The sequence below is a fragment of the Eurosta solidaginis genome, chromosome 3 (assembly GCF_040869045.1).
Source record: "Eurosta solidaginis isolate ZX-2024a chromosome 3, ASM4086904v1, whole genome shotgun sequence".
NCBI classification, from domain to species: domain Eukaryota; kingdom Metazoa; phylum Arthropoda; class Insecta; order Diptera; family Tephritidae; genus Eurosta; species Eurosta solidaginis.
The window spans coordinates 20,079,525-20,102,117 of NC_090321.1; the positions used below are offsets into that span (position 1 = coordinate 20,079,525).

A 22,593-nucleotide genomic window follows, 5' to 3' on the forward strand; every position below is an offset into this window, starting at 1 on the left:
GGGACGTCTGCCGTCGACTCACCGAGTGGTGAACCCTCCTTTGTCAACTCATCGGCTTTTTCGTTACCTTCTATCCCTTGATGACCGGGAACCCAGTGAAGATGTATGGTCCGGCCTGAGCGAAGTTTCTCCAATGCTTCTTTGCATTCCAGAACACTTGTTGATAAAGTACTGCGTGAGATTATTACCTTAATCGCAGTCTGACTATCAATATATATATTTACGCGAATGCAGCTTAAGCACGTTTCCTTCAGAATTTCTGCTGCTTTCTTCACTACTATAACAACTTGCTGTTGGAATGCAAACAGATTTCATCAGCATGTCCTCGGAATGCGGCAGAGCTCCGAGTAGTATAGTGTGGTAAGCCATCAGAATGCATAGGGAAGTAATATGACTTGCGTTGTTGGAATACATTAGATTCCACTCAACTCGATGCCTGACCCACAGAACTATATTGACGGAATGCATACGATTCCGGTCAGAATCTCCTGAGAAAGCATTTTAACGTTGTTGAAATGCATTAGATAATAAATATGTCGTGCAGCAACATTGGAATTAGTCCAAATTGGCCAGAAGAAGGTCTAAGGAACCCTAAGTCGGTAGAGAAAACTCAAACGGAAGTAAATTTGCTATCTAACCAAGTTTGTTTTTTTTTTGAGTTAGTTAATTAATAGTCGGTACTAATTCATATTTATAAAGTTCTTTAGTTAAACCTTTAAGAGAGTGATTTGTTATGCTTTTCATTAGTTCTAGTTTCTGTGTTTTTTTTTTTTTTTCTTAAGGCCCATTTTACAGTTTTCTCTGGCTCATTTTCTTTTTGTCTTTTTTTCCTAGTTTGTATAGTCCCCACACCACACCAGCCAACAGGTGTCTCATTCTTGTTATTGCTTCAAACATAATACAACATGTTGTAAGCTCCATCGAGCCAATGAAAATATACATATAATGCATTTATAAGTGCGAGTGTGGCTTTGGATGCCGGTGAGAGATGGTGCAGTGTTGCATTATGCAGTTTTTTCGCATGCTCATTTGGGTAAATTTTTGGACTAATATACATTTTACGCTTTCATTTATATGGTGAGAGGACGCTGTTTTCAGTATCTTTGGTTCACGCTAACTCGCACTGTGGTGAAAAAATTTCGATATATTGAAATTCCCATATAATGATGTCGTTTTTGGTATTATATTCCAGTAGCTGATTTGAAGTCGCTTTAAAAAAGGGCTGTCAGTTTTAAAAAAGCATGAAACAATGAGTAAAAGATAATGAAATATGGATGGCAGCCATTTTGGTTTGTGTTTGGGAAGAAAGCAGCACTACGATAAACTATCAACAATTACCACCGACGTCATAGATATCAACTGCTTTACTTTAGTTTGCTGTTGGTATACATACGTGTTTACATATTTTTTTTGCGTTTCAACATAGCTGTTTTCCTTTTTACGTCATTCGTAGCCTGGTATTGAAATCAGCGGATTTTTTTGGTCGAATTTTCGGACTTTATTCATATCAGCTAGCATCTGAAGCTCCTCGAGACTAGTTGTATTTGAAAGAGAAATGTGTTTCTATAAACTATAAACGATTGTTTGACTTCTACTACTGTTATATAAACTCTTTTTAATTCAAAATTATTTTCTATTTTTTAGTTCGGTTTGCTATAAAAGCGTGTATTTTTAGTTTTTATACTCAGTTGAGCAGAGCTCACAGAGTATATTAAGTTTGATTGGATAACGGTTGGTTGTACATATATAAAGGAATCGAGATAGATATAGACTTCCATATATCAAAATAATCAGGATCGAAAAAAAAATTTTATTGAGCCATGTCCGTCCGTCCGTCCGTCCGTCCGTTAACACGATAACTTGAGTAAATTTTGAGGTATCTTGATGAAATTTGGTATGTAGGTTCCTGAGCACTCATCTCAGATCGCTATTTAAAATGAACGATATCGGACTATAACCACGCCCACTTTTTCGATATCGAAAATTTCGAAAAACCGAAAAAGTGTGATAATTCATTACAAAAGACCGATAAAGCGACGAAACTTGGTAGATGAGTTGAACTTATGACCCAAAATAGAAAATGAGTAAAATTTTGGACAATGGGCGTGGCACCGCCCACTTTTAAAAGAAGGTAATTTAAAATTTTTCAAGCTGTAATTTGGCAGTCGTTGAAGTTATCATGATGAAATTTGGCAGCAACGTTACTCTTATTACTATATGTACGCTTAATAAAAATTAGCAAAATCGGAGAAGGACCACGCCCACTTTTAAAAAAAAAATTTTTTTTTAAAGTAAAATTTTAACAAAAAATTTAATATCTTTACAGTATATAAGTAAATTATGTCAAGATTCAACTCCAGTAATCATATGGTGCAACAAAATACAAAAATAAAAGAAAATTTAAAAATGGGCGTGGCTCCGCCCTTTTTCATTTAATTTGTCTAGGATACTTTTAACGCCATAAGTCGAACAAAAATTAACCAATCCTTTTGAAATTTGGTAGGGGCATAGATTTTATGGCGTTAACTGTTTTCTGTGAAAATGGGCGAAATCGGTTGATGTGACGCCCAGTTTTTATACACAGTCGTCCGTCTGTCCTTCCGCGTGGCCGTTAACACGATAACTTGAGCAAAAATCGATATATCTTTACTAAACTCAGTTCACGTACTTATCTGAACTCACTTTATCTTGGTATGAAAAATGAACGAAATCCGACTATGACCACGCCCACTTTTTCCATATAGAAAATTACGAAAAATGAAAAAAATGCCATAATTCTATACCAAATACGAAAAAAGGGATGAAATATGGTAAGGTAATTGGATTGTTTTATTGACGCGAAATATAACTTTAGAAAAAACTTTATAAAATGGTTGTGACACCTACCATATTAACTAGAAGAAAATGAAAAAGTTCTGCAGGGCGAAATAAAAAACCCTTAAAATCTTGGCAGGTACTACATATATAAATAAATTAGCGGTATCCAACAGATGATGTTCTGGCTCACCCTGGTCCACATTTTGGTCGATATCTGGAAAACGCCTTCACATATACAACTACCACCACTCCCTTTTAATACCTTTAACTTGATACCCATATCGTACAAACTCATTCTAGAGTCACCCCTGATCCACCTTTATGGCGATATTTCGAAAAGGCGAACACCTATAGAACGAAGGCCCACTCCCTTTTAAAAATACTCATTAACACCTTTCATTTGATACCCATATCGTACAAACAAAGTCAAGAGTCACCCCTGGTCCAGAAAGGCCCACTCCCTCTTAAAATACTCATTAACTCCTTTCGCTTGATACCCATATTGCACAAACGAATTCTAGAGTCACCCCTGGCCCACCTTTATGGCGATATCTCGAAACGGCGTCCACCTATAGAACTAAGGCCCACTCCCTTTTAAAATACTCATTAACACCTTTCGTTTGATGCCCATATTGTGCAAACGCATTCTAGAGTCAGCCCTGGTCCATCTTTACGGCGATATCTCGAAAAGGCGTCCACCTATGGAACTAAGGATTACTCCCTTTTAAAATGCTTATTAACACCTTTCATTTGATACCCATATCGTACAAACGCATTCTAGAGTCACCCCTGGTCCATCTTTACGGCGATATCTCGAAAAGGCGTCCATCTATAGAACTTAGGTCCACGCCCTTTTAAAATACTCATTAATACCTTTCATTTGATACCCATATCGTACAAACGCATTCTAGAGTCAACCCTGATCCACCTTTATGGCTATATCCCTAAATGGCGTCCACCTATAGAACTATGGCCCACTCCCTCATAAAATACTCTTTAATGCCTTTCATTTGATACACATGTCATACAAACACATTCCAGGGTTTCTCTCGGTTCATTTTCCTACATGGTTATTTTCCCTTATGTTGTCACCATAGCTCTCAACTGAGTATGTAATGTTCGGTTACACCCGAACTCAACCTTCCTTACTTGTTTTAAACTATTATTTATTTTTAATTTTTTAGTTCAAGTAATTTTAAAAGTTTTAGTCGAGAGTGATGAAACCTCGAAACGCCAGCGGTCCATGGATGAATCCAACCCCACGGCACCGAAAAGGGCCAAGACGCAGGGAGGCTGGACGCCGTCTTTCGCCGAAATTGCCAAGGATCGGCAGATCATTGGCATTATAGACGAGAGCAGCGAAGGTGGCAGTATCCCGAAACAACAGGGGAAGTGGATCGAGGCCGCGCTCGCTACGGTGGCCGTTAAGGTTAAGAAAGACAACCCTGGTCCACCGCCAACTTACACCGATGCAGGGTGGTTCCAGGGCAATGTCAAGCTAATTGCCTGTGACGACGCCAGGTCGGTAAACCTCTATAGGGCCTCCGTCACGCTGATAGTGGTGGTATATCCGGGCGCGCCCTCAAGGTAGTGGAGGCGCGTGATATCCCCTCACGACCAAGGGCTAGAGCCTGGGTTCTAGTGACGCCAACGGACCCAGCTGACATCCTGGAGCTGCTCCAGGAGTACAAACCGCCACAGGTTTGGAAGTCAACCCGGATAAAACTGAGCTTGTTCTCTTCACGAGGAGGTAAAAAGTACCAAATCTTACACCGCCAAGAATTGGGGTAACGTTCTTAGCGTTTAGCGATCAAGTCAAGTACATATTTGGGAGTCATTCTGGATAGGAAGCTATTATGGAGTGACCATATAGTGGAGCGATCCAAGAAGGCAGCAGCAGAGCTGTTCACCTGCAAGATGGCAATTGGCACCTCCTGGGGATCCTCCCCTAAGGTGACCTACTGTATTTACACAGCCATTGTGCGCCCTATTCTTCGTTATGGTGCTTTGGTTTGGTGGCCTGCACTAGCTAAAAGTACCTATCTTAAAATGCTTAAAAATGTGCAACAGAGTTCGGAGCTCAGCATTACCGGGGCTCTCGGCTCCACTCCAGATTCCGTTACATACATACATGGATACACAGATACAAAGATAGATACAGGCCAAGCTAATAAAAGCGTGTTAAAAAGGGCTCCAGTATGCTCTTTCGTAGATGTGCTATGCATCCACTTCTATCATTAATAAAGGAATGCGTTTTTCGCATTATGTGCAAGGTTTCAAATCTATGGCCATTTGGGGTGGTCATAAGTTCAACTGACCTTATGTCCGTTAACCTTATGTCACCCCACCATCACATTAATGTATTGTCATCGAGCCTTGATACGTGTGCAAAGTTTCAATCAAACTTATGGCCATTCAAAGTGGTAATAAGGCCAATTGACCTTATGGCCGTTGACCTTATGTGACCCCACCATCATATTATTGCATTGTCATCGAGCCTTGATACGTGTGCAAAGTTTCAATCAAACTTATGGCCATTCAAAGTGGTAATAAGTTCAATTGACCTTATGGCTGTTGACCTTATGTCACCACACCATCACATTAATGCATTGTCATCGAGCCTTGATACGTGTGCAAAGTTTCAATCAAACTTATGGCCCTTCAAAGTGGTAATAAGGCCAATTGACCTTATGGCGGTTGACCTTATGTCACCACAACAATACATTAATGCATTGTCATCGGTTCTTGATACGTGTGCAGTTTCAAATTAATCAGACTTCTAGAAACCGGTGAAAATTAAGTTCAAAGATTCCGTTTCATAGATACAGGCCAAGCTAAAAAAAGCGTGTTAAAAAGGGGTAATAAAGCGGCTTCAAAGCGGCAACACTGCTGCCTGCTCATGCTCTTTCTCATTTCATGGCAATCGCGCTCATGCCAAGCTCCACTTTTGGGGCGAATCAAAGAGTATACTTTGCGCTGCTGATTGTAATTAGTTTTTATTCGTAAAAGTGGAGTCGAGTGGAGCGAACGTGTTGTTTATTTAAGCGCGCGTGTAAAAGCGATTGTAACCGGCTGATAAAATAGACAAAACATGGCATAGGTATGTACATACATAGAGATAAACAAATGCAGAAAGAAAATTAAAGACACGTTTTTTGGCATAAAATCGTTATTGCGTTGATAAGGCAAACGTGAGAAAGTGTTGGGGGGGAACAAATGCAGAAACATAAATTGAAAAAAAGTGAATAACGACCTCTAAATATACATATGTACATACATATTTACATATTTATGAAGTCTGAAATGGTAAATTGTTTGTGTGAATAATTTCGCTGACAACGGCAAAGTGGAGAAGCCACCAAGGAATGCTGAGTTGGAGAATATCGTGTTGCAGAACAATAACAAAACGAACCGAAACTAGCGCAGTGTTATAAACAAATTGAGTTATTTAGGAACAACAACAACAACACTCACAAATGCAATGACTTGAAAATATAATTTGCATGTAAACGCTGAAGATTTGCTTACTAATTGAATTTGATAAAATGTGTAAATTGATGTTAAACTAGAAAGTGTGGATACAAATTCAATCTGGTTTTTTAATTGCAAACAATTTATGAGCGTTGATGATTTATGATGCTGAAAAAGTATTAACTCAAGGTTGAAAGAGAAAAATTTTAATTTGCAAACTACTCACGATATAATGACCAATAATTTGAGTGATTAATGCTGTAATAACGTTGAAGTGTGCTAAATAAAAAAAAATAATAATAATACCAACAAAAACAAAACAAAAAACAAAAAAGTTCGCCGGTTCACAAACTGCAAGCTGCAACAATTAGCATTTAAAAGGTAATATTCATTAGTGCAAAAATATATTGTACATATTTGCTGTTTGTTTGTATATTTGTTAAAGATTATTACGTATCACATGCATTAGCGCTTGGCCTAAATGCCATCGAAATCGTTCATATACAAAATTAAATATCTTAATTAAATGCGAGTTGGTAATTGTAGCATAAAAAGTGTGGCTAATGTTGGCAAAAAATTAAAAGTGAACTAGCACCCACATACATACATGCATATGTACATATGGCTGTCAGCACAAAGCGGCATGCATTAGTGTGCCTACATTGATCAGGGACCGAAAAAATGTTTAGATGTTTTTGGTGTGTTAATATACAGCGCCAATTTGTAGGAAAAACAAAGAGGAACACGACGCAAATTGCAAGAGAAGCTAGGCCTAAACTTTCTTCGGAGGTTATCACGCCTTACATTTTTTTTTAATATAGGGCGAACAAAAAAATAGCAACGGCAATTATTTTCAAGTCGCGTACATTTTTTTAATTTTCGATGTTTTAAGTAAAAGCTTCTTTGAATTTTGTAACTGAAAATATGCCAGCCAATTTTAAAAACGATTTCTAAAAAATTCGGAAATTCAAAAACATTTTCCAAAAATTTCCAACTTTTTATTTGCAGTTCTCTGAATTTTGTGGGAATGCAGTTTTGTAGCCCAATCTTACTTACTTAATTGGCGCTTAACCGTTTAAACGGTTATGGCCGTCCAACAAGATGCGCCAGTCGCTCCTTCTGTCTGCCAACCGGTGCCAATTGGGCACACCAAGGGAGTTTAAATCGCTTTCCACCTGGTCGTTCCAGCAGAGTGGGGGCCGCCCTCTACCTCTGCTTCTATAGGCGGGTTCCGATAGAAACACTTTCTTGGCCGGAGCTTCATCTTTCATTCCCATAACATGGCCTAGCCAGCGTAGCCGCTGCCTTTTAATTCGCTGGTTGATGTCTGCGTAGAGCTCGTACAGCGCAGCGTTAATTCTTCTTCGGTACTCGCCATCGCCAACTCGTAGAGGTCCATAAATCTTTCGAAGGATTTTCTCTCGAACACCCCTAAAGCCGCTTCATTTGATGTTGTCATGGTCCATGCTTCTGCACCATATAGCAGCACGGATACGATAAGTGACTTCTAGAGTATGATTTTCGTTTGTCGAGAGAGGACTTTACTTTTCAATTGCCTACCTAGTTCACAGTAGCACTTATTAGCAAGAGTGATTCTTCGCTGGATTTCAGAGCTGATGTTGTTGCTAGTGCTGATGCTGGTTCCCAAATAAACGAAGTCTTTTACTATTTCGTGGTTGACTCTTTGTTCGATGACGGCAGGTACTTCGTTTTGTCCTCATTCACCATCAAACTCATCTTTACCGATACTTTTTACAGTTCGGAGTAAGCAGAACTAACGGCGCGGATGTTTAGGCCGATGATATCAATGTCATCAGCATATGCCAGTAATTGCAGGCTTTTATAGAATATTTTTCCAGAGCGGTTAAGTTCTGCAGGTAGTATAATTTTCTCCAGAATCAAATTAAAGAAATCGCACGATAGGGGGTCACCCTGTCTGAAACCTCGTTTAGTTTCGGATAGTTCGGAGAGGTGCTTCTTAATTCTGACTGAGGTGACGGTGTCAACGTCATTTTGCACACCCGTGTAAGTTTTGCGGGGAAACTAAATTCAGACAAAGCGGCATGTAGGCAGCTTCTCTTCGTGCTGTCGAAGGCGGCTTTACAATCGACGAATAGGTGATGTGTGTCGATTCTTTTTCGCAGGTTTTTTCCAAGATTTGGCGCATTGTGAAAATCTGGTCAATGGTAGGTTTACCAGGTCTGAAGCCGCACTGATAAGGTCAAATCAGGCGATTCACGGTGAGCTTCAATCTTTCGCACACTACACTTGACAGCACCATATATGCGATATTAAGGAAGCTGATTTCGCGAGAGTTGGTGCAGTTTGCAGTATCCCCTTTCTTGTGGACTGGGCAAAGGACACTTAGATTTCACTCGTCCGCCCATATTTTGCGAAGAAGCTGATGCATGCGCCTTACCAACTCCTCGCCGCCGTATTTGAACTAGTACTTATCTGGTAGTTTACATTTTACTGTGATTTCGCTTCCCCAAAACTGTACTTTTTGAATTCCAGCAAGTAGAATGATTTTTTTTTTTTTTTCAAATACAAAATCTATCTCATACTTATTTTGAAGGAACTCCGTTCTCAAAATTTCTCTAAAAATGTATGAGTGCTTCAGAAACTTGTTTTTTTTACCCGTTGCACCACTGCACAGTTCTATTGATTTAAAATATAAAAACATGATTTGATTTTAGTAACATTTACTCATTCAAAAAATCTTAAGCGTTAAGGTCTCTGAATGCTATCAAAGTATATCAGAGTCCATGTGCAAACTACGCATTATATTAGCTGCGCATATTTGTTCACGACGTGCATTGAAGCGTCGCGTCGCAGTTGCAGTAAACTTCACTGTCTATCGTTGCCACTGCATTTTTCAGCGTTGTTATCTTCATTCAACTGACTTCTTAGCCGCCTTTTGCCAAGCTACAGGCAAATAAAGTCGAACTTAAAAGCGCGCGTGCGGTCCGTTTTACATTTTGAGGTTGCGTTTGGCTTAGTGATTTACTTTTGGTGTTAGTTTTTGTTTTATTTCTTGTCTTGCTTGAAATTTTTTGAAATTTATTTCTTTTACACGTTTTTCCTTACATACAAAAAGTGGTTGGCCAAATTATCTTGCTTGTTTGGCACAAAATTAGTTGGCCAATTAGGCGCTGATATATATACAAACGTATATATCTTTCTTTTTCGAAAAATATATGTATATACATATGTACAGAAGTACAAAGAACAAGAAATTTGGCAATAAGAAGTCAAATACAAATGGTGATTTGTTGCACAGAAGAAACGAGCTGTTGCCAATAAATATGTATTCAGTCAAAGATAATGGTTTTCAAAGAATATATTTTCTTAAGTATTTATTCTTCTTTTATAGCTCCCTATCGAAAACGCAACGTTCATTCAGATAATCTTTTGGAGCAGCAAGTTGATCATGGAACGTAAATCTTCATATCGGAGGAATCCGAAAAGAGGCCATGGTGTCATTCATACACATGGAAATTGAATACTCATATCTTTGGAAGTATTCCTGCTAGGACACTGAAGTTAAAATTTAAATAAAATATATAAAATAAATCAAATGAAATAGGGTAAAATAAAATTAACTAAACTAACTAAATAAATTTAAATCAATAAAATAAAAAAAAAATAAAAATAAAAAAATTAGTTAAATTGACTTAAAAAATAAAATGAAAAAAAAAAGCAAAACAAAATTAATAAAGTAAAATAAAAGAAATGTAATTAATATAAAATAAAAAAATAAAATAAAATAAAATAAAATAAAATAAATAAAATAAAATAAAATAAGATAATAAAATAAAATAAAATAAGGTAAAATAAATTAAAATAAAATATTATAAAATAAAATAAAATGAAATAAAATAAAATAAAGAAAAATAAAATTAAATTAAATGAAACAAATAAAAAATAAATTCAAATAAAAATCAGATAAAAATAAAATAAAACCAAATTATATTAGATCGAATAAAAATAAAATAAAATAAAATAAGAAAAAAGTAAATAAAATAAAATAAAATAAAATAATTAAATTGAATTAAATCTAATGAAATAACATAAAGCAAAACAAAATATAATAAAGTAAAAAAAAAAACAAATGAAATAAAATAAAAAATGTAAAAAAAAAATTTAAAAATTTTAATTACAAAAAAAAAAAAAATTTTATAAATAAAAAAAAATTTATAAAATTAAAAATAAAAATAAAAGAAATACTAGGCGAGATATATGTACCTTCACAAGGTTAAGTCCGAGCTTAATGTTATTTTTTAATTTTTGCAATAAGTTGTCAATAAAATACCAACATGTTTTATACCAACTCCAAACGGCATCTGCAAACAGATGAATTTTCGCTAAGATGCTTTTCATGGCATAAATGCACTTCAATTGTTTGCCAAACCATTGCCGAGGTGAGACCTCGCTTATAAAACCTTTATTCAAAGTATTTGATTTTGCTTTTCCAAGGTCTTGAATCCAGAACCTTTGGTGTGGTAGGCGAGAACGCTACACCCACAACACAGGGGCCGCCGATACGTAAATAATTAGATAAGACTAATATCTAACATATTAGGAATTGCATGGAACAAGAGAAAAGGGTTCGTGTAATATCCTATACATATGCATATAAAGTTTCATTTTGAATACTTACATGCCAACCTAATATAAACGCACGCAAGTCCTTTTCTGTCAAAAATGTCTCATGCACATACAACTTGTACGAGAGCAACCCAAATTGAATTTGCTGCGTGAAAACCTATCTCGATTTCCAATTTTTGTTCTGCGTGCATTTAGATTTGACGTTTGCACACATGCTTTACATTGTCGCAACGCATGCTTATTTGGGTTAGGGCAAAAAAGGCCGGTTGTTTGCGTGCGCTAAAAAAACGCAGTGCGGCTTTATTAGGTTGGCATGTGAATATTGGTAGATAAAGAGTATATGAGATTTGGTAGTGCGAGTTTGAATGGGAGCTAGCGTAGAATTGTGAGTGAGAGAAGAAATAGAAATGTCAGTGGAAGTGGAAAAGAAATAGAAAGGCGAATGTAGGGAGAGATCATGGGAATTAAAGAGGGAACAAATGGAGATATTATGAGAGTAAGACTGAAGAGATGGATGAGCAAGCGAATAATAGTGTATAAGAGGAAGTAATCAAAAATTTAGACAATTTTTTTTTTAATTTTTCAATCAGGAAAAAGTTTTTGTAATCGGGGTCACCCCTCGGAAGTGATTTGGTGGACACACCGCCAATTTGTTGGGAAAATTAAAAAGGAACACGACTCAAATCGGCAAAAGCCTAGGTTCGGTGCAACAAAACTCTGCTACACTAAAAAAAAAAGAATTACTGGTAAAATGGACCGAATTACAGGTAAATACAACAGAAATTCCGTCAAGTTTCGTCCACCGCCAATAGCTGTTGAATCAACTGCGCACAGTCAAATGTATAAAAAACATGTTCATCATAGTAAACCAGAGCCCTGTTAACTATACAATTATAACGCTAGTAGAAACTGGTAAAATAACAGATTTCCACCAACATTAGACAAAGGGTGACGGCTGAAGATAGGACAGATATTTATGTCGCACCATGGGTATCACAACAAAGTAATAGGCGGGGTGAGCGGTGATTGTGCTTTTGTCGTTTTAACAGAACAATGTTTCTCTTCTGTTGAAATTACTACACACATTTTTTCTCTTGACAAAAAATGCTGTTAAATTAGCCAAACTGCGATCAATTTTACCGAATCTCTGTTAATTGAAGTGCAAAAAAAACCCGATTTGCGGATTTTTCAAGCGTCATTTCTTTCGATTTGGGTGCGCAGGCAATATATAAAATTACGTAAGCTGTCCCATGTCGTTTCAAAATTATGCACTGTGCGGTAGCCCTTACAAAAATATTGACTGCAATACTGACATAAGTACCGTTTTATTTTTTGTTAGTTAGAAATATATATTTTTATGACTAACTAAACAAACAATGAATCAAGGTGGTGAGGTGTCTATACTTTTAAGTATTTGATCAAATACACGTAGTTAGAGCGCTCGCTGGTTTCAACATAAAATTGCAAAACGAAATATTTGCACGTTGAATCAATTTCAAAAATGTGCAGAAAGGGATATGAATTCTTATCTACCCTTTAGTTACCTACAAAGTTGCTTATTCATGTATACGTAGCAATTTGTGCTTTCATACTTAAACAAAGTCTATAATTACATTTTTAAAAAATATAATATTTGCAAAACTCTAAAAACCTTCATAACTAAATGTCACTTACTCTGTCCAAAATAATTTGTATCTATGTTATCGACCCCAATATTTCAACGAGCATGACTTGATATATAATAATGTTCACGTAACCTATGTAAATATTTATATTAATAACTGAGACAGCATACAGGTGCTAAATATTTGTACAACTAGATAATTTCAAAAAAAAAAAAAAACTTATTTACAATGCAAATAAAGCGGGATTTGCAAAAGTTAATTAAAAATAGTTAGTTAAAGATATCAATATTTTGATAGCAAACATTTTATTGATATAACAAAGGTACAATAACCTCTTGTTATTTAGACATAAGTTTTGCTAAAAGAAATCCATTCAATTGAAGGTTACAAAGTTTAAGTTTTATAAATTTATATAAGTTAATCAATATTGCAATAAAAGTCTATTTGGCAACAAGTGTAACATATGCTAAGCCGATTTTGCACATTTGTACCAAACATACTTACCTACATGCCGACACATTTTTACATAGCAACGTAGGCGTTAATGATATGTTTATGCGCCTAAATATGGCTTAAGTTACGTTTTCAATTTGTGTTTGAAATCAAGTCGCCAACTGTTGTCCAAATGATGCTTGTTGCACAGCAAATAAGCCCTATACATACAAATATATTCCCAATAAACATTTTTATGCAATCTCGAATTTCCTCAAATCGAGGCGAATAAAGACGAATTCAGTACCAGGTGTTGTTATCCTAACAGCTGATTCCTTCTTCTTGATAATTTTCCATATAGTGTCTTGTCCTCAATATGTCAGTTAACCGAAATCAATTAAAATTTTCTTTTGACTTGACATTCTTCTGCACGGCGAATCGGTTCAATTCACTTTGCCATTAACTGGTATCGATTCGCCTTGTAGACAATTTTACGAAAATTTTGAGCTTTTTATTTCGGTTATCTGAATTTTTGTGAGTATACAATCCAAAGCGAATCGATACAAGGTGATGGCAAAATGAATTCAACCAATTCGCCGTGCAGAAGAATGTCAAGTGAAAAGAAAATGTTCATTGATTTCGTTTAACTGACATATTGGGTTACAGAGCATTATTTGGAAAATAATCAAGAAGAAGCAATCAGCTGTTGCGATAGCAACACCTGGTACTGAGTTTGCCTTGATAAAGTCCAATCAATTTTACAAAAATAGCAGTGGTAATTTTTAACAAATTTCGTCAATAAAATTACTTTTGAAACAAATTTCCGGCTGAAGTTCCTCAATGAAAAGTTTTTGAATTTACTATTCAACTTGCAATAAGCTGGTCTGAGTCAGTCAAGCCAGATTATGGGTATTTTCCCTTTATGCGGGTTATTTCCAGAACTCAATCCCTATACACCTAAATCATTTTTGGTTTTGTTTTGCCCTGACGAATAAGCACAGATAGAAATTCACACTTTGAATATTAAAAATAACTTTCATAGCAATCCCATATGTCCTCAAATATAAATTCGATTCGTATTATGAAAGTGCTTGAATTTCATATGAAAATGCAAAGAAAAAGGACTTCAATATGAAGTCAAGGCACTTCGGTATAATACACAAATTTACACTAACAAATTGACGACAAAAAAATTTTCATTAAGGGGACCCTTAAAATTCTTTAAACATTTAAAATAATTATTTCCTTCCAATTTAAACAAGTTCTAGTGTACATAAAATGTTGTATATGTATTTTAATTTGTACTTTAATATAAACATTTTTGAACAGCCCTGGATATATCACTATACAATTTAACGAAAGCAAAATAATATACACTTCTTTACATTCCATTTAAAATAGTTTTATCTGTATATACTGCTTATAAAGTCAATGCTATAAACCCAATATTACTAAGCTCTTGGAGCGCGCTTATAATTATTCCGCACAATTAGAACTAATAAGTATAGTATAAAACAAGTAAAGGTGTCTAAGTTCGGTTGTAACCGAACATTATATTCTCACCGTGAGCTTCAATTGCACAATTCATTTCAGATAAATTAATTTTCTACATAACACGTTGCACCGCCTGTTTAAAAAAATGTCTCCCCATTTCCTCTTACAATAATACTTTGATAAGTGAAATATCATTGATTTAAAACTATTTTTTCCTAAGTTATAGCTTATTACTCCAGTCTACGACCATTTTAAAAATCTTTTATATAAAAGTGGGCGTGGTCTTTAACCGATCTCGTCCATTTTTTCTAGAAATATTTCCTGCTATAACATAGAAAATTCCTTAGTTATAAAAGGGGCGGTACCACGCCCATTTTTTTAATTTTAAGTTTTGAGTTTGAATGGGAATAATATAGCAAAGATATAGCTTATTTTATTCGTCCATGACACTTTTAAAAATCTTTTATATAAAAGTGGGCGTGGTCCTTAACCGATTTCGTAAATTTTTCTTCAAAGCATTCCTTATAGTAAAGGCAACCTCTCTGCCGAATTTTGTTCCGATAGGTTTAACGATTTTTGATGTATGATTAATAATATTTGTAAAATTGATTTTATCACAAGTGGGCGGTGCCACGCCCATTTTAAAAAAAAATTTCAAATTTTTATCAAGACTCTCAATATCAGTCCACACGTAATCAATTTCAACATTCAAGGTGTATTATTTACTAAATAATCAGGTTTTTGTGTTTTCCAAATTTGTTGTATATATAAAAAGTGGGCGTGTTTATAATCCGATTTCGTTCACTTTCAATACCAATCTATTCTGGGTCCAGATAATCTCGTGTATTTACTCAAGTTATCGCGTTAACGGACAGACGGACGGACATGGCTCAATCAAATTTTTTTTCGATACTGAATATTTTGATATATAGAAGTCTATATCTATCTCGATTTCTTTATACTCGTACAACCAACCGGTATCCAATCAATGTTATAATACCCTGTATACATGTACAGCTGGGTATAGAAAAACTAAACAACGACGTAGCACAGAAATTCGTGTCTCCGCTATTACCCACAACTCGTTTTGAAGCGAGTTATTTAATCACTGCCTTCTTCAATAATTGCCGCTAGATGTGTCTCTTTGCGCGTCTAGCCTATTCCGGACGATCCATACAAAATATTTTGTAAGGCGTTGAAGCGTTTCAACTCTCACACAAATATATTGGATAGCTAGAACTCCCTCTTTTGATAACTGTTAACATCGCTTCTGTACCTGGGCAAATTTAGATCGCGACGCTTGACAAATTGTTGCCCATCAAAAACTCAGCAAAAAAATGAAAATGAACGAAGAAGCCGGCTTCATTGGGCCACCCAGGACAAAATGCCCAAAAGAATAATAGAAAAGACTTTCAACCCTGTGGATAATTTCGCAGAGTTTATTGGTCATCATTGTCCTGAGTTGGGTTGAACCTGTAGAACCAACCAATTTGTTTACAATACCGCTCTAAAACCCGGTTGAGAAGCTCTGATTAATTTCAATAAACACATATGTACTCATGTGTTTATTTTTTTTTTTCATGTTGCAGGTTGTTTAAACATAAATTTGATTTACAATGCGTAGAAATTAGATCTAAATTGTCTTTGCTGGTTCATTCAACTTGCACTCTTTGTGCAAGAAAGTATAAAATGATGCGAACAACATGAAGTAGAAACTTAGTACTTTCGTTATGCACTGGCCGGGTTGTTAAGCCTCAGTGCTACACTCTGTAGCAACGAGCCTCTCCGAGTGTAGGACTCCATTCTTCTCTTCATGGGCTACCCACTAACTAACCTCCCACGGCTTGCGCATTTTCAGCACCAGGGACCGCGTTTAGCAAAACTTCGAATAATTGGGCTAAGCAACAATCTTGCCGTTAAGTGAGGAGAATATTCCTTGCATATCTGCTGACCATGTCCCATCTGTCACTTTATGAATGACACTGCCCGGGGATAGGTCGCCTAGTGTTACTTCCACTCTTCTCTGTTGCTGTGCGAAGTGTTCGCATTCGAAAAAGGTGGCGCGTGCGTCGCCTATGAGCCCACAGTACAAGCAATTCGGATTTTCAAACTTGCATATGCTGTGGAGATATTTCAGGAAGTAGCCATGCCACGCTAATTTTTTTTTGATTTATTAAAAAATTGAACTATTAACACAACTTTAGTATTTTTTAAACGGTTTTATTTAGGTTGACTTGACAGGCAGGCTGCATGCACGGCCGTTGTGAACGAATCTTGTAATTAAAATTTAAGTAACTTCCCGATAAGTTACAAGCTTGAAACTTGGAATGTAGTTCAGAACCCGATGACAATGCAATAATAAGAAAAAAATCGCCGCTAGGTGGCGCTAGGATCGAGATATTCACAAAAATCGTATTTGTGGCCCGATTTGGCTCATATTTGGAACGCATAATACATTGAAGAATAGAAATCGACCTGTGAAAAATCGCCGCTAGGTGGCGCAAGGATCGAGATATTCACAAAAATCCTATTTGTGGTCCGATTTGGTTCATGCTTGGAATACATAATACATAAAAGAATAGAAAGCGACCTATCAAAAAAAAATCGCCGCTAGGTGGCGCAAGGATCGAGATATTCACAAAAATCGTATTTGTGGTCCGATTCGATTTGGTCCATATTTGGAACACATAATACATACATGAATAGAAAGCGACCTATGATACCCGATTTGGCTCATATTTGGAACAAATATTGCATACAGTCCAGTAGAAGTGACATCAAAATATTTTGGAGTTGGTGGAGGGACAAGCTTACGTGACGCAGAGTCGAGTAAAGTCTTTGGAAGGATTATGTATTGAGGACTTAGATTGTAACAAATTGTCAGCAAAGAGTCCTTGTAATAATGAGTAACTAAATGAACTAAATAGAATGAGAAATAGTAAACAATTAAATAAAGACTAAAAACTTGAAAATAAAATAATTAAAAAAAAATTTTTAAGTTAAACGGTTTTATTGAAAACAATACTTACATGCAGTAATAATAATACGAAAAGCTAGAAAATAATTAGGTAGGCCCTAGGTACTAGTCATCACACTCCTTATCAATCTAGGGCGTTGATCAGACAATTAAATAAAAGCGTTGGACGCGTCATATTTCTATTGATAGTCATAAGTAAAACCAACTGAACCTTAACCAGGTTATGCTACGCCTAACATTTTTAGAAATTTCACGCGCCCAACGCTTTTATTTAATTGTCTGATCAACGCCCTAGATTGATAAGGAGTGTGATGACTAGTACCTAGGGCCTACCTAATTATTTTCTAGCTTTTCGTATTATTATTACTTCATGTAAGTATTGTTTTCAATAAAACCGTTTAACTTAAAAATTTTTTTTAAATTATTTTATTTATTGTGTATTGTTTAATGTTATTGTGTTGTGTGTTTATTGTTATATTTTGCACTTTTTTTTTTTGTAACGCCTTCACACGCATCAAGTTTTTAAACAAAAGACATGAATAACTCTAAAGAATGCATATGTACATAGCTTTGTATGTGCTTAAGTGTGCAAATGAGATAACTAGCATATGCATGGCAAATTGTCAAGCAAGCAGGTGTACTATGCAGAGATACTTAAATTAAGTCTGCACAACAATGTTGCTGAAATGATCATTTGTTCTTTTGAATTCTTTTCTAGTATCGAGTCTAAATTTGCGATCGCCATACCTCGTTTGGTGGCTTATATGTATGTTTGTTTGAATACCAAGTTGTTGATTTTTTTTTTGCATATCTTGTTTCTATACAAATTCGCCACCAAAGTGTCGGCGTACCACTTGTTGGCTTTTTCGTTTGATATGTACTGAAAGTGTAAAGCTTGTAATATCACCGAAGTTATGTCTCAATTAAACGGTAATTTTTATTTACTGTAATATTTGTAGCTGTTGAATCAACTTAGCACAAATTCTTGCTTCCGAATTGATAATTTCAGCAGTAAGGCCTAGTTTTTCAGTTCTTGCTAAACTTAAATTTAGTTTGCCTAAACTGTAGTCAAATTTAAGCGCCAATTAAACTACAGAGTTTAAGGTCGTCTTTGGGGTAGGCTTTTTTTGTATGTCAAAATGGTTCTTATTTATTTTATTTATTTGTTTTATTTAGTACGACTCTTAGAGCCTAGATCAACACTTAAAAATATTATTGCATTATTTAACAATATGTATTATGTATGAGATGGAACTTGAATTTGTATTTGAATTTGAAACATGAATTTGAATTTGTATTTGCAACATGTAACACAAATCCATTCGAATCCTAATATTTATTTTATATTCATTGACTTCGCGTGAGCATATAATATTTTGCTTAAATAAGTTATTATCGCAACTCTTAATATTTGCAGGTAATTCGTTGAAATATTTTAACCCTTTGTAAAAAAAGAATATTTTTTTTCAGACTCCGTTTTTTAATTAGGAAAATCAAAATCATTTCTATGCTCCGTATTTCTGTCATGAACCTCGTAGTTAAATTTAATATTTGTTTTTAGATAATCAGGCAAATTATCTATTATTATTTATTTATTATTTATTTGTTTAAGTCTATGAATTTTAATCCTTACAGACTATGATACAATGAAAATTTAAAAAATACTTATGCCTAAAAGTAATCGGTGTACTTAGAAAGCAGACTTCAAAATATTCATAAATTCAGCCCTTTGTATAGAAAAATCAAGAGCAGCGGAATTACTTATTGAGGTAAGCTCACGAATAGCACGCGTAATGGGAGCATTACTAGCGTAATTCGTTCTGAAATAATCGTAATAAAATGGAAAGGAATTTCTGAGAGATCTTTGGGGAACATTAAATCGAATCCTTTCCAGAAAATAAGGGCAATCAATGTAGCCATTAATAACATTATACATGAATGACAAGCACAGTATAGATCTACGCTTTTCCAAAGACTTGAGGCTTAAAAGTAAAAGACGTGCAGAGTAGGAAGGAATCGGCTCCGAAAAGTTTAACGGTCGAAGGGCATATTTAAGGAAAATTGTTTGAATTCTCTCAATTCTACAAATGGCCGTTTGGTTGCTTTGTCTCCAAATGAAGACAGCATATTCAATATGAGATCTAACGTATGACGTGTAGAGCAGCTTAAAGGTAGAGGGTTCTGAGAATTTTGAAGCACTGCGCCGTACAAATCCGAGCATAGAATATGCTTTCGATGTTACGTAGTTAATGTGATTAATGAAGGAAAACCTTTTGTCCAAAACGACACCCAGGTCTTTAATCTCAACAACACATTGAAGTTCATAGTTAGATATACTGTATTTTATAGACAAATTGTTAGTTGATTTTGAATAAACAATTTGGAAGCATTTTTGCGTATTTAAAGAGAGACAGGAATTCAGGCACCATTGGTGAAGCTTATTTATATCATCCTGCAGTTTTATGGCATCTTCTTGCGATTTAATAGCTGATAATATTTTTAAGTCATCTGCATAAAGTAAACACTTTGCAAACGAAAAACAACTGCTGATGTCATTAATAAATAATATAAATAAAAGTGGGCCTAGTATACTTCCCTGGGGAACGCCAGAAGTCGCAACGAACGGACTAGACATTTTCCCATCAATGGTAACAACGCAGTGTCTATTACTTAAATAAGAACGAATCCACAAAAGAAACGTTGAATGAAACCCGATACAGCTTAATTTTTTTATTAGAACTGTGTGAGGAACTCTATCCAAAGCTTTGGAAAAGTCAGTGTAAATGCATTCAACCTGTAGTCCAGCAGAGAAAGAATCTACACAGTATTCGCTAAAAACAGCAAGATTTGAAACCGTGGCCCTATCAGCAACAAACCCGTGCTAGTGGGGCGATATAAGGGATTTAACAGCAAAACTAAACTTGGCATTCACAGCATGCTCAAAAATTTTAGAGATTCTGGACAGCTTGGATATTGGTCTATAGTTACGCACATCGTTCTAATTTCCACATTTGAAAACGGACGTAATCGAGGTGATTTCCAATCATCGGTGAACGTCCCAGATGATAATGATTTATTGAAAATCAGAGTCAACGGATAGACCAAGGCTGCACAGTTTTTTAACAAGACAGACGAAAACCCATCAACGTCAGTTTGGGATGAGGATTTAAGTATAATAATAGCCTTACTAACATCCTCACAGGAGAGAGTAAGCGTACCGAAGTTCAGGATACTAACGGCATCCAATGAAAAATCAACCGCTTTATTATTATCATTCGGAATTTATGTTGTATATAAACTTCATACTGTGGAAAAATATTTGCTGTTTTACGCTCATCCAATTCAAACTTCGTAGCATATCTTTAATGGGGGTATCAAAACGTTTACCTAATATAAAGCGCATAGCTTTATTCCGCATTTTTTGTAGTTTATGGATTGGCGAATCTTTCAAGATAAAGAAAATAGTAGAACAATATATGAAGTATGGCTCAATTATATATCTATATACTTTTGCTTTGTAATAACTATTCAAGTTTCTACAAGTTCTTTGCATGAAATAAATTTGTTTTTTGCTATTTTACCTGTTAATAATCAAAATGGCCATCAAATTTTAGTTTACAATCTATTTGAATGTCGAGATATTTAATCGTCTGCACCTTTTCAATTTTTTGCATTATTTAATTTAATAGTTTCAAAATGAGCAATATTCTTCCTTGTTATTACCATATATTTAGTTTTTTCAATATTAATTTTTAGTCTGTTACCACACAGCCAAATATAGAGAGCATCTAAATCACTTTGTAGTTTTTCTCTTATTTCATGTTCATTCCTACAATTTATGGAAATTAGTGCATCATCCGCGAATAGTTTTATGGTACTGAATTTCAATATAGACTTACTTACTTACTTAATTGGCGCTTAACCATCTAAACGGTTATGGCCGTCCAACAAGGCGCGCCAGTCGCTCCTTCGCTCCGCCAACCGGCGCCAATTGGTCACACCAAGGGAGTTTAAATTGTTTTCCACCTGGTCCTTCCAACGGGGTGGGGGCCGCCCTCTACCTCTGCTTCCATAGGCGGGTTCCGATAGAAACACTTTCTTGGCCGGAGCATCATCTCTCATTCGCATAACATGGCCTAGCCAGCGCAGCCGCTGCGTTTTAATTCGCTGGACTATGTTGATGTCTGCGTATAGCTCGTACAGCTCAAAATTAATTCTTCTTCGGTACTCGCCATCGCCAAAGCGTAGAGGTCCATAAATCTTTCGAAGAACTTTTCTCTCGAACACTCCCAAAGCCGCTTCATCTGCTGTCATGGTCCATGTTTCTTCCCCATATAGCAGGACGGGTACGATAAGTGACTTGTAGAGTATGAATTTCTTTCGCCGAGAGAGGACTTTATTTTTCAATTGCCTACCTAGTCCAAAGTAGCATTTATTGGCAAGATTGATTCTTCGCTGGATTTCAGTGCTGATGTTGTTGCTAGTGTTGATGCTGGTTCCCAAATAAACGAAATCTTTTACTATTTCGAAATTATGGCTGCCAACAGTAGCGTGGTTGCCAAGGTGCGTATGCGCTGACTCTTTGCTTGATGACAGCAGGTACTTCGTTTTGTCCTCATTCACCATCAAACCCATCCCATCCATCAATATAGACTTAATATCATTAATATAAATACTAAATAAAATTGGAGCCCTGGGGAAAACCAATCTTAACGTGAACTTCGTCCGATAATGCTGAACCAATTATTGTTCTTTGCTTACGTTTTGTTAAGAAATTATCAAACCAGTATAATTCAATGTCTTTAATACCAATGTTTGATAATTTTTCTAATAATATTTTCTGATCGATAGTTTCAAAGGCTCTTTTGAGATCAATGAAGACTGCAATAATCCACTTTTTATACTCAGTTGAGCAGAGATCACAGAGTATATTAACTTTGTTCGCATAACGGTAATCCGTAACGGCATAAACTAATCGAGGTAGATATAGACTTCTATATATCAAAATGATCTGGGTGAAAAAAGAAATTCATTTAGGCATGTCCGTTCGTCCGTCCGTCCGTTTGTCCGTCCGCCTGTAAACACGATAACTTGAGTAAATTTTGAGGTATCTTGATTAAATTTGGTAAGTAGGTTCCTGGGCGCTCATATCAGATCGCTATTCAAAAT

General features: G+C 35.6%; 1 protein-coding gene across 2 annotated transcripts in view; it reads left to right on the plus strand.

Annotated features, from left to right (window-relative positions):
• The first annotated feature begins 5,831 nt into the window (after positions 1 to 5,831).
• Positions 5,832 to 22,593, plus strand: part of a (arc) — a 232,804-nt gene continuing 216,042 nt past the window's right edge. For both annotated transcript variants that reach the window (XM_067771209.1, XM_067771206.1), the window contains exon 1: positions 5,832 to 6,669. The gene's annotated coding sequence lies outside the window, so the exon portion shown is untranslated. The remainder of the gene's footprint in view (positions 6,670 to 22,593) is intronic.